At 36.0% G+C, this 13,627-nt stretch overlaps 1 pseudogene; it reads right to left on the bottom strand.

Annotated features, from left to right (window-relative positions):
• Positions 1 to 6,751: 6,751 nt before the first annotated feature.
• LOC129082260 (nucleolin-like) lies at positions 6,752 to 8,624 on the bottom strand (annotated as a pseudogene).
• Between the last annotated feature and the right edge of the window lie 5,003 nt (positions 8,625 to 13,627).

The following is a 13,627-nucleotide window of genomic DNA, read 5'->3' as shown; positions in this document are numbered from 1 at the left end:
AACCTACCTCCTTTGTTTTGGTCCAGGCAATTATTTCTGTAGTTAGGAGAAAGCTTCATCAAAGCCATATTTAAAAGTTGCAAGGTCCAAGCCAATTTAAAAGTAAAATACCCATGGGAAATTAAGAGACATGCTTAACACAAGCTTAGAAATGTGGTTATTAGACTGAAGTTCTCTCTAGACTTAGTACACAAATTATTTGATGGACATTAATAATAAAGTCATTACTATTGGAAATTTCTGAAAGGTGCTAGAATATATTTGGAATATACATTTGGAATAGTTTGAAGTTATTCTAGGAACAGTGGTTTGATGTCTGTAAAAAAAAAAAAAATGCTATGCTGTCCAAATTCACCTAAAAAAAGTTACCAACCATCTCAGTTTGTCTAGGATTTCTTAGGAGGTGAGACTTTTGTTACTTAACTTACACATATAGCCTAGCAGGTAACCAAGCATAAACTAATATTTAGAATTCATAACTCTGCTTGGATTAACTTATAAATCCACTTAGACTACGCTATATTTTATAAGGTTTATGTGACCATATCCTGTAATTTGTTAAGAGTTTAACAGAAAGACTGAGACTTAGTTAAACTTCCTTCCATACCTCCACCATCCCTGACAGTGACAATTGCCAAAGCTATTTTTCAGAAACAAGCCCAGGATGTATTGCAGGGCTAAGCGAGGTGAACTGGTTAAAGCCACCTGAGACTGGCCGAAGAAGCCTGGAGAACCATCTAGTGACCTCCTCATGAATTTTTCTCGTATACCCTCATTATAAGACTGAAGTCTCCTCCTGGGGGTGGAGATTTTCCACCATTTTGAACGTTATGTATAGCTATGTTGTCTAACTGTGCCTGAGCAGGAATGTCTTCACCTGTGCATGCCATGACAGAGTTCATCTTGATGTTTATGCAAGATTTCCTTAAATAAAGACACACCTGATCCTTTTGTTCAGGGATACACTGCTTTAGGAGTGATCTCTGGTGTGTCCTTGCTTGCTTGTTTACAATAAAGTTCCTTCGTATAAAGTCATCGTGCAGTTGCCTTTTGGTTGGCAACTCCTGAGTACTGGACCTCGTTCCTCCAGGAGCACTTTCAGTGCAGGAACTGGAGAACTCCTGGGCAATCTGGGGCAAACTGGGCATCTCATTAACTGCTAGAAACTCTAGGAAAAGGGAAAAAGATACTACCAAATGCCACCCTAAACTGCAAGTGTATTCATAACCTCCAAATAAAGTAATAGCTAAAGATAAATGATTAGTTCAACTGATAGCTTTGATTTACAGCCCAGTAAGTTACTATTTCAGATATATCTTGCCTATATTTTCCCACCCACTTTCTCTTATAAAGCATTCTTTGATTCTGTCATTGTTTTTGTTTGTTTGTTTTATTTTCCACACTTCTAAAAACACTGAGCTGTTTCTGTGAGCAGACTTTGAAACTGGTTAGAATATATTTTATTATCTACCGTCATTTATCTTTGTCTAGTTTATTCAGATGGTTTTTCTTCCATTTCATATTGCTGCTATTTTTTACAAGTTGATTCATTTTCCATTTTATTTATGTTTTCCAATATAGATGTCTTTCTTCAATATGAAATGTTTCAGACATAAAGAAAAAGGTAAAAGGTATAATATAAAAGGACTCATTTACCCACCACCAAGGGTAAATGTCAGCATGAAGTCAAACCCCATTACTTCATTTACTTGTTCTCCCCCCTCCAGAGCAAATGACTACACTGAATTTGATATTTAGCTTTCCCAAAAAATCTTTACATTTTTGTTGCAGAGGTACATATCCATGAACAGTAGATTAAATTATTTGATGTACTTTTAGCATTTATATAAATGAAATTCTTACGATATGCATTGTAAGGGAAGAAAAATAATTTTACCTTTATAAAGACATGACTGAGACTTGTCCCTTTCCCCTTCACCTAGTAATAAGACAGATTAACAGGAGGAAAAAAAAAGATGAAGGTATAACGTGCATACTTCCTGCATAGATGAAAGATGACCAGGAAAACTGAGTAACTCCCTGAAATAGCTCAAGTTACCTCCTTAAATACCAATTAGCTAATGAAAAAATAAATATATATTGGGGGAGATAGTTATGGGAGGTTACCATGAAAAGCACAATAATTAAGGATCTGTTAATCCTTAATCCTTAGATCTGTTGTTAAACAGATCTAAGACCTTGCCTTGTCCTTTGATAAGTGTTCCTAGAAATTTATATTCATCCTCCTCTTTTGGTACATAAAGGAAGACACCCTTACAAATGCAGACTTCATTTATAAAGGTAAACTTCCCTTACAAAAGAGTAATTTCTACCAGGTTTTCAGAGCTTCTATGTCTGCAATTTCTTAGAAATAATCAGTTTCATATAGCCATATGCCAAAGAGGCATATTTTGGGGTGGTAAATTCATCCATCCTTCAGCAACACCCTACAACAGGAATGGGTCAGTATTGGTGCACTGAATACATAAAATTCTAGCGTAATCATCTGAGACTAATAATATTTTATGAACACACTATAATTTAGCCACTCTTACATTGCTGGACATTTAGATTGTTTTCCGGATTTTTCACTATTAAATGATTCTCTGTACCATATATCTCCATGTTCACTTGTGAGGATCTTCCTAAAATATATACCTAGGAAGAGTTGCTTGGTCATGAGGAATGTGCAACAAACTCTCTGAAATATTGTAAAGACTAGTGAATATAACAATTCACACAGCTTCAGGATGATATGAGAGCCCCATCACTCCATATTTTCACTGACACTTTATATTTTTGTAAAAGTGGAAATATTTTCCTTCTACTCTTCTAGATTCTTTGACAGGTCTAATAATTACATTGATATAAAATAGATTAACAGGACAAAAACAAATTAAATCACATATGTGAGGGAGGGAAGGTGGGAGGGGGCTAGGGAAAGAGGTGGGGGGAAGGCAGAGACAAATGTATTTAAAAAGTAAATAAATTAATTTAAAAAAAAAGAAAGAAAAAGAAAAAAAATAAATAAATCACATATGTATGGGAGCTCCCAATAAAAATATGTGACTCAAAGGCAGCCATGTAGTTAAGCTTTTATATGATCAGGCACTAAAGAAGAGGGAAGGGGATGAGGGGATACAAAGGGAAGGAAGGTCATTCACAGGAAGGCAAGGAACATATTTGGAAAACAAATGTTGCCCTGTTATACAGATAAGTTCCTTCGGTAAAAATGTATCTCTGGTAATAGCTCTATTTCTGATATAAGCACCCTTTCCAATGTAAATTTATGTAGTCAAAGGGGGAAATAGATTTCTGAATCTCCTGGGTTTAGATTGCTTTGGCTCAAAATAATCCTCATGCCAAAGAGTGATATTTTAGGGTAGCAAAGTCTGCTTCTTTTCACTTTCAACTTCCCAGTTTTTGTCAACTACGTGCGAGAAAATATATTTTTTCAAGGTATTTATTTGCATTTCCCTCAGTATTAGAAAGATTAAGCAACTTTTATTGTATTTTTTTTACTACTCGGGTTTTCTTCAGTAAATTTTTGTAGCTACTGTTTTAGTTTATTTGTTGGATTGTTTGTCTTTTACTTACTGATTTGTAAGTATTCTTTACATGTTACAGATATGAATTCATTGTGAATTATATTGAAACCAGAAAAGTTGGCATTCATGCTGCCTGTCACTACCAGAGCCAGTAAGAATAGACAAGGGTTGAATCTGTATGGGTGCTTTATTCAGCTGGCTGGAATCTGAGAAGATGGCAGGTTATATGTCCTGAAGACCATCTTATATCTCATCTCAGGCTGACCCTTTTTATAAGTAGAAGAAAAGGGCAGGTAGGGGGTTTCAAATTCAGGAAATAAGTAGGTAAGGGGTTTGTAATTCAGAAAACAGATTAATTGACAAAAGATAGAGTCTGGCAATTTTCTTAGCACCCTTTCATCTGTTGACCCTTTCATCTGGTTCTTTATCTGTGCCCTGGGTGATTCTTTCTCAAGCGGGGCAGGGATGTCTCTCTCTGGAACACAGTGGATCAGATATCATCTCGATTGCTTGCATTTCTTCCTGGGGTACAATGGTCAAATTTGCTTGTAGATCTCCTGGAGTCAGTATGGATCTAGTTATACATCCCAGTTCCTGGAACAATAGCTTTTTTACATGCATTAAATACTAAGCTCATCAACTATGACTGAAAACTAAAAATTTTCCAGCTCTTGAGTTCCCCCATCAATATGACTGATTTGCAAATATGTTTTTTCAGTTTGTGGTTTGTCTTTCTACTCTGATATAGAGAAGTTTAAACTTTTTAGGGGAAGGGCACAATGCTTTTATATTTTTAATTATATTTTATTGATTATGCTAGTAGAGTTGTCCCAGTTTTCCCCCTTTGTCCCCTTCCACCCAACCCCCCGACTCCCTCAGGCAGTCCGAACCCCATTGTTCATGTCCATGGGTCATGCATATATGTTCTTTGGTTACTCTATTTCCTATGCTGTACTTTACATCCCCACGACTGTTCTGTAACTACCAATTTGTACTTCTTAACCCCTTCACATTTTTGCCTAACCCCGCATCCCCCTCCCATCTGGCAACCATCAAAATGTTCCCTGTATCTATGTTTCTGTTTCTGTTTTGCTGGCTTGTTTATTTTCTTATATATTCAATTGTTAATAGATAATGTATTTGTTGCCATTTTATTGTTGATATTTTTTGTTTTCTTCTTCTTCTTAAAGAAGACCCTTTAACATTTCATATAATGTTGATGTGGTGGAGATGTATTCTTTTAGTTTTTACTGGTCTCTGAAGCATTTTATCTGTCCTTCTATTCTAAATTACAGCTTTGCTCGGTAATCTTGGTTGTAGGTTTTTCCTTTTAATCACTTTGAATATTTCTTATCACTCCTTTCTAGCCTGCAGTTTCTTTTGAGAAATCAACTGACAGTCTTATGGGGGCTCCCTTGTAGGTAACTGTTTTTCTCCTGTTGTTTTTAATATTCTCTCTTTGTCTTTAAGCTTTGAGTTTAAACTTTTTTATTGAGACCATAATTTCTGTATATGGTTTATGTCTAATTTTATTATTAAACAAGGTCATATTGGTATTCTACACTTTCTCCTAAATATAGGATGGGGCAAAAGTAGGTTTACAATTGTTTGTATAGAAAATAATACAATAATTGATAAATAACAGTATAAGAATAAAATCTCCCATATTCACAACTGTAAACCTACTTTTGCCCCACCCTGCACTTGAAAGTATTTTTGTCTAAATTTATGTTGTAACTTACTGTGAAATGATTATTGTGTATAATATAAGGAAGTGTTATAGGTTGAACTATATATCCTCCAAATTCATATGTTGAAATCTTAACCTCCTGTACTTTAAAATATAACCTTATTTAGAGATAGGGTCTTTATAAAGGTAATTATGTAAAATTAGGCCATTAGGGTGAGCCTAATATGTCTACTCCTTATAAAAAGGGATATTTTAATGCAAACAGAGCACATGGAGAGAATGCTATGTGAAGAGGAAAGCAGAGTTCAATGTTTTCCCAAGTCAATCAATGATAAAGATGGCCAACAAACCATCAGAAGCTAGGCAGAAGGCCTGGAACAGATTCTTTTTCATATCCCTCAGAAGGAAACAGCTTTGCTAACATCATGATCTTAGATTTCTAGTCTCTAGTACTGTGAGACAATACATTTCTGTTGTCATACCTCTCAACTTGTGGTACTTAGTCATGGTAGCCCTAGCAAACTAATGTAAGGGGACTGTTTTTCCCCAAAATGATGAATCAATTGTCCTAGAACCAACTGTTCAAAATTGAATAGTTAATTTTTTCTTCTCTTAATTGAATTATCTCATTTCTATGCAATAAAATATTTCCATATTAGTGTATTGCTCTGATCTCTCTGAATTAATGACATATTTTGAAAATATATCTGTGCACCCTTGATTAATAGTAAGATGTCTTATTTACTATAGTTTAATTACTTCGACTTGATAATGTCAACCATTCCACTTCAAGAGCATTCAGCTACTTTTTCCCCATTGTCTAACTATATAAACTTAGAAATCAGGTTATTAATTGACCAGAAGTAAAATAAAAATTTTAAAAATTGCATTTTAATTTGAGGAGAATTGGAATCTTTACAATATCAAGGTTTCTTATACATGATACTATGTATCTCTCATTTTATTTGCATATCCAGTATTTTTAATAAAGCTTTCTATTTTTTCCAAAGAAGTCTAAGGTATACTTGTTTGGTTTATTCAAAAGTATATTACTTTTTTTTTTAACAACTATAAGGACTATTTCTTTATTTCTTTCTTTTTCTTTTTCTTTTTTTATGGCACCAGAGTTTAGGGCTTTTAATTTCTCCCAAAGTTGCTGAAGCAAAATCATAATAAAACATTCTGCTTTCCTTTATACATCCCAACATACACACATAAAACTATTTATAGGAAAAAATGGTTTTGTACATGGGAAGAAACAATATAAATTCCAAACTTACAGATAAGGGTTAGCTCTATCACTCGTCTCTTTAAAAAGTTTATATGAATATCCAGTCAAAACCAGCAGGATATCTTCCTTGAAATGCTATCTATACAGATTTCCAAGTAGACCACAGGACTGTGTACTGTCTTGGAATGTCCTTAGAAGGCTCGGTCATTGATCAGGTAACAGAGTGAAAACCCCAGAGTCCTTTCTTTCAAATGGAAGAGGGAAAGACAGAAATAGAGGAAACTATTCAAACTTTCCTTGTGGCTTGTGGTCACCGCCGCCTCCTCTGCCTCCCTGGAAGCCTCCTTCTTGACCTCTAAAGCCTACCTGGCCTCAGCCACCAAATCCTCCTCATCCTCCTCTGCAGCTACCTTGGCCTCCAAAGCCACCTCTGCCTCTGCCGTGACCCCTGAAACCACCTTCACCCTTAGGCTTAGCCCAGTCCAAGGTGACTTCGTTTCCATCAATTTCACCATCTTCCATGGCCTGGTTGGCTGCTTTGGCATCTTCCTCACTATTGAAGTCTACAAACCAAACCCTTTGGAAGATCCAATCTCCTGGTCTGTAACTATCCTGGCCTGAACAGAGCCATCAAATGACTCCTTCAATGGCACTCCAGTAGTCCCCTCAGACATACCCTTGGCAAACAGAGTTTTGGACAGCTGGCTTCTTGCATTAGGTGATTCCCTGGGTTCTTGCAACTCCAGCCTGATTACGCTCCCCTCAATTTCTCTCTTATTACAGGAATCTAAAGTTTCTTTAGCACCTTCAAATGAAACAAATTCTATAAATGCATACCCTTTAGATTTGCCATTTTGGTTCTGGGCCACTTTGATAGAAGTTGCCTTCTCAAATACTTCCTGAAGAGTTTCTTCTGTTGCACTGTAGGAAAAGTTGCTTAAAACCAGAGTTTTTGATTCAGCACTCCAAGTGCTATTTTTCCACCTTTATAGTCTTGTTTTTGACCTTTCTCTACCATATAGTACAGGGAAATGGATCACCTATCTATTTCTGTTTCCTGCTTTTCTTCCAAGGTTTTCTCTGCATCAGCTTCTCTCTTAAATTCAATATAAGCAATCCCTTTACTCTTTCTGTCCTTGCTGACTAATCTAATCTCCACAGCATCTTCAAACACTTCTTTTAATTCATCCTGAGTAACTTTATACAGCAGATTTTTAGCCAAAAGTGTTCTCACATCTCAATCTTTTTTACTGTCTTTATCCTTTTGTTTTTGTAGTTTAATTTCATTACCAAAGACTTTTAAACCAGTGAGTTTCAAAGCTTTTTCTAGGTCTTCAGCAGATTCAAAATTTACATAGCCAAACTTCTAGACATACCAGTTCTGACATCCACAATAGCAAGATCATATTTAGCAAAAATGTCACTGAAACACAGTTTTAAATCAGAAACAAATTTGTTGAAGTTCAGGTTTCCAATAAAGAGATTGAAAGCTGTAGTTGGTTCTCTGGCTTCCACTTTCTGCTTCTTGGCTTAAGGAGCAGCTTTCTCTTTGGCCATTTCCTTCTTTTGTTTTCCAGGTGCTTCTTTGACAGGCTCTTCCTCTTCCTCCTCCTCTTCTTCATCTTCATTACCCTCATCATTCTCTTTTTCATTGTCTTCATCATCCTTCTCTTCATCTTCATTCTCTTTGTCTTTATCCTCAGCTGTGCTCTTGGCCTTCACAGGAACAACTTTTGCAGCTTTCTTATCTTTGGCTGGTACAGCAACCTTCGTAAGTTCTTCTTCAGCGTTCTTTTTGCCAGGAACCGGCATAGCTGCTGCCTTTTTGCCAGGGGTGACAACTGCCTTCCTGGCTGGTGTGGCAACTGCAATCTTTTTGCTGGGGAAACAATTTCTCTCCTGGAGTTATGGTAGCCTTCTCACTTTTCTGAGGAATGAAAACCTCTTCTAACCTCTTCTTCACTGCTTTCATCATCTTCATCTTCTGACATTTCCTCATCTTCACAATCTTCTACCTCCTTTGGAGAAGGAGCCATTTTCTTGGGGTCATCTTGGTTTTTACCAGCCTTTGCACACTTCACCATGATGGTGGCTTATGACGGCCGAGTGTGTAGCAGGTAAGTGGTGCAGAAGAGCCCAAAGGAACCTAATGATATCGATGGTGACAGCTGGTACCGAAGATCCAGAGTGCATACGTTGCACTGCCAGCGAAAGCTGGAGACTAGGACTATTTCTTTAACAATATTTTTTCTCACTGGTATAGGAATGCAATTGGTCTTTACACATTAAATTTAAATACAATGATCTTATTGAATTATGATATTAAAGCAAATAATTTTCTTCTAAATTCTCTTGGTTTCATAAGAGGATAATCCAATACTAGGTAAATAATGAAAAATTTGTCATTTATTTAAAATTTCTACACCTTGCAGGTTCAATGTCTTTTTTTCTTATTATATGGTATAAGACCTTTGGTACAATATTTAATAGTGTATATTCTTGTCTTCTTTCCAATTTTAAAAGGGACGTCTCTATAATTTCTTTATGAGTTTGCTGTTTGCCTTAGGTATTTTTGTTACACACTTTAAACAAGTGAGAAAGGACTCTCAAGAATCAATTTTTCCATAGTGCGAATCTCAGGGGATATTCAAAAATAGTATGAAAAATATGTATTTGAATGTATATTTTTACCTAAAATATTTAAGTACTTATGCATTGACAGAAGTACATGCATGTTATTTTTTTAGAACATACTTATTGTGTGGTGGATGTGCATATTTTAACTATTAAATGTCTACATTCAAAAATGTTCTGAGATCATGTCCTAGACTAATATTTCTCAAATTGTGACCCAAAGTCTATTTCATCAGTGTCACTGAAACTGAAGGTCTTAACAGTTTTGACTTTTTTTAAGACTATAGCTTTAGAAATCATTTTCTTTATCTCTCTAAATTTCTTACACACATAGCCTTTCTCTTGGATAATCAGTAACTGCCAAATCATCAGAGAACAGTAGCTTGGACCTGACTAATGGTCACAAGATCTGGACCTCTGGCAGACTACAGATAACAGCTTGACCTAAGTTATATTTCAGCTCCTGATTCCTAAGTTGGAATGGCCCCCTGGCTATTTTTCCATGGAAGCTGACAGAGGTATCCCAGAGCATACCTCAGAGCTGTCCTTGAGACCTGAAGAAATGATTTATTACCCTTACCTCACCTCCCATTAATCATTTCCTAGAACAACCATAAACCTTCAACATATGGTATCTTGTGATTTTTCCCTATTTAATGTGTAACCTACATGCCATCAGGAGTCAGCTCTTTTAAAGCACTAGCTCCGCACATTCTCTTGGCCAATTCTGCATTTCAAAATCCTGCTCACGCCCTTTTTCCAACTGGCGGGTGCAGGTGGATGGACTCAAATATTAGTGTTATATGACATCACCAAGAACTCTTATTAACAATACAGATTTTCAGATAACAAACTAATAACTCTGGAAACATGGACTGTAAATCTACATTTTAAATAAGTCTCTAAGTCATTATCTTGTGGTGTAAAATTTCAGAATTATTGTCCTAAATATGATGGCCAAGAAGAGTCTAAAGATTTACATATCTTTCCTTAAATTTAAAACTTTGATTCCAGAAAATGTCTCCTCTTGCCATTAAATTTTACATGTTAGTTGCTAAAAATAAATGAGATACCTAACTTGTAAAACCCAAAGAAAGACAAAACATAAAAGTTTCATTCTTATGAACTCAATTTATCCTTTTGGTTGTATTAATTTTTATTTTACTACCTGAAGATAGACAGTAATAATGTCTATCTAAGTATTGGGGGCAATAGACCAGCTTTGATGTTAAATATCATTTACTCTATATTTTTGTATTTGACTTGTGGTCCAACTCTTGCTCAAATGCCCTCATACATCTTGTTTAGTCCAACAATACTCTTCCCAATAGTATTAATTAAATACTAAAACTGAAATACCCTACTTTCCCTGACAATATTAGGCTTTAATTTTTAATTGAGTATGTATCTACATTCTTTATCAAGCCACATTTTTCCACCCACTCAAAAAGATTTTCAATTTTCTACTAGAATTTTTTGACTAAGTAAAACAGAATCCTATTCTCAATTTCTCTATTTTAAGTCTCCCTGTTGATCTCCCATTTAGGCTTTACTCTTTCCATGTTTTTTGTTTTTTCAAGGTCTCCACTGGAATAAAGTATGTAGGAAAAGCAAGTTATTATCTTCTCCTTATATTTTCTCAGCTGAAAATGAAGAAACTGATGAAATCATTATATTGTACTTTTTATAGTACATTTATATGAATTAAAATGTATTGCATACATTAGGTAACTAGTCCCTTTATTGTATGATCAAATGTCTTTCATATAAATTTATAGCAATCATCTGGAATGTTCTTGCTTCCTACATATGTTTCCATTGGCAGTGACAAAAATGGCACCAGAATGTTACTAGCAATTGGACCTCAGTTCAGCAACCTTGGTACTTGAGTTCTGTTTAAGAAACAATTTAGAGCCAAGACTCTATAGAAAAAGTTTACTTAGAAAGTCACAGAGGTAGAAGAAGTGAGCCTTAGAAGAAATGAGCCCAGGAAATAAGTTACAAAGGCAAGAGAAGGGCCCTTGGAGCTTAGGGAAAAGAGAGGCAAGGAAAACACACTTGGGGGCAGGGAGTAAGGAAAGGCATCAGGGTGCTCCATAGAGAGGGCCACACTAGCTCCTCTGCCTTGAGGGTATTTATCTGGAGGAGGTCTCAGGGGAAGGTCATAATAGAATATTCATCAGTTTTCTGGGGATGTCCTTTCAGGAACATGGTCTCCACTGATGAGTCAGAGAGCCATTAGTCAATGCAATTGGTCCTGTTGTCAACCATGGCATCCTTGTCTAGTTTTGCTTCTTTTCTGGACCTAGACCTGAAACACAACTGAGGCAGATGTATTTGATGAGGGTCAGAACCTCATTGTCCAGGGGACTTAATGCTTAAGGTCTATTTTCCAGCACCCTTTTTTGTTCCCCCTCTAAGGGGGCTCAACCTGCGTGATTAGTGACAGGCCAGAGGAGAAAAAGCCAGGGGAGGGTTGGGACTCCATGACCAGTGATGTACCAAGGGAGGAAAGATCACCCTGGGGCAAGGGGTTTGTTTTCCCAGTTTTATCCCCTGCTAGGCACCTGGGGCTTTCTGCCCTGATGACCTTCTGTAACTGGCCCATCATCTTTGCTCTGTTCATGTTTATCTAACTGGCCACCACATTTCCAGTCAAATGGAATAGAAAAATATGTCCCAAATACATTGTATAAAATTACATTAATATCAGTTTATTCTACAGGTTGATTCTTTGTCAAGAAAAGTTTAGAGAAATTATTCTCCTGTTGGAAGTTCTCAGCTGGACATCAACTGTTTTCTATCCATTTCTAAAAGGATCTGTACAGAAAGGTTTTTCTCTCTTTGAGCATTTATTTTTTTAATTTACTCTCAGAAGCATGTTGAATGAGGCAAAAATAGATTATTTTAAAATTTGTACAGTGTTTGTAATTTTTGCTAAATGAGAAATACTAATTATTTTAAAATACAATAAAAAGTTGTCTCTTAGTTCCTAGCTATTGTGCACAGCAATCTACTGAGTTAATACTGATTTAATTTATAATAATTACTTCTGCAATACATAAATTATATGGTACAGTATAATAAGTGATAATAGTACATATTACAAAATGGGCTGACACCTTAACAAAAAAAGTTCTAACACATGTTTATACTGGAGGAAAACATTATTGTGAAGTAACTACACTTGCAATTTGCTTAGAAAATGAATTCTGGTACATTAATCCCTCTGAATACTTTTCCAGCAAATGAACCAAAAAAATAACATAAATGACCAGCCATAGATATTTATGTTTTTTGTGGGTGGGAGAGGTGATGGTAAAGGAGAAAGAAATTGGAATAAGCCTTGAATAAATAAGTGCTTACATGTATGATAAGGCATCTTAGAACATTTAACCAGCAGAGGTCTAAAATGCAATTACTCTGTATTTATTATTTTGCTGATTTGTTTTCTAATAAAATGTTATTGCCCAAGCACACTGTTGAATTGCCTCCAAAATGATGCTCTTGAAGATTAACTAGATTAAATGATAGAAGAAAAATATAGATTAAATGGCTGAAGAACTACTTCAGAGATTACCTAGTCACTCCTAGGTCTCCCATTAGCAAAATACTTTTTTTAGAAAGCTATTTTGCTAATTGCAAACTATTTAAAACTATTGCATAAAGTTACCTATTTATAGGTAATCTTCAAGAACTTGTATGCATGACCCATGGACATGAACTAAGGGGAGATTGCTGGAGGAAATGGGGGTATGAGGTGGAGAGGAGCAAAGGAGGAAAAATTGGGACAATTGTAAAAGCATAATCGAAATTTTTTTTTTTAAAAGATACCTATTCATTCTGTGGCAAACCCTCCCTTCAAGATTCAAATCCCCCTTCCCCACTAACAGATTCTAGAATTTTATTAGGGCTGGAAAGATGCCTAATTACATCTTCACCATCTCAGCCAGCCTCATAGGTAACATTGGCCTTCTGATGCTAATAAAAAATAAGGAGGAAGTCTCCTAGAAGCTTCTAGGGAAGAATTTTCTTTCCTAGAAGAACAGACAAAGTCAGTCCCGCCCTCCCCGCGCTTTTCCTATCTTGAATGCTGATATAATGGAAGAAACGACAGCAGCCATCTTTTTGTCTTAAAGGAACTGTCAAAAGAATTGCGGAGACATTGACTCTTGCTAAAGAGAACTGCCATCCATTGCATCACCAAAGTCAGGAACCTGGGGGTCATCACTGCAACCCCCTCCTTGTAGAGTCTATTGGTTTACAAACTCACATTATGCTAGGCTCACAGGTTCAGCAGATTTTCTACATTAGGTCATTTAATCCCCTAACAACCTGATGAGGAAACATGAAAGAGTTAAATATCTCTCTATGATTATGCAGCTGTTGAGCACCAGAGCTGGGAATTGAACACAGATAATCTGATAACAGAATTTATACCCCATGGATCCTCACTATCTTCTCACTCCCCATATCCAATATCTTAACATGTTTTGACTGCACAGTCTCAATACCTGTTAGATG

Source organism: Pteronotus mesoamericanus, unplaced genomic scaffold, assembly GCF_021234165.1.
Source record: "Pteronotus mesoamericanus isolate MK-2021 breed Mesoamerican mustached bat unplaced genomic scaffold, CSHL_Meso_final contig_124, whole genome shotgun sequence".
NCBI lineage: Eukaryota > Metazoa > Chordata > Mammalia > Chiroptera > Mormoopidae > Pteronotus > Pteronotus mesoamericanus.
This window is presented reverse-complemented; position numbering and strand designations above follow the sequence as displayed.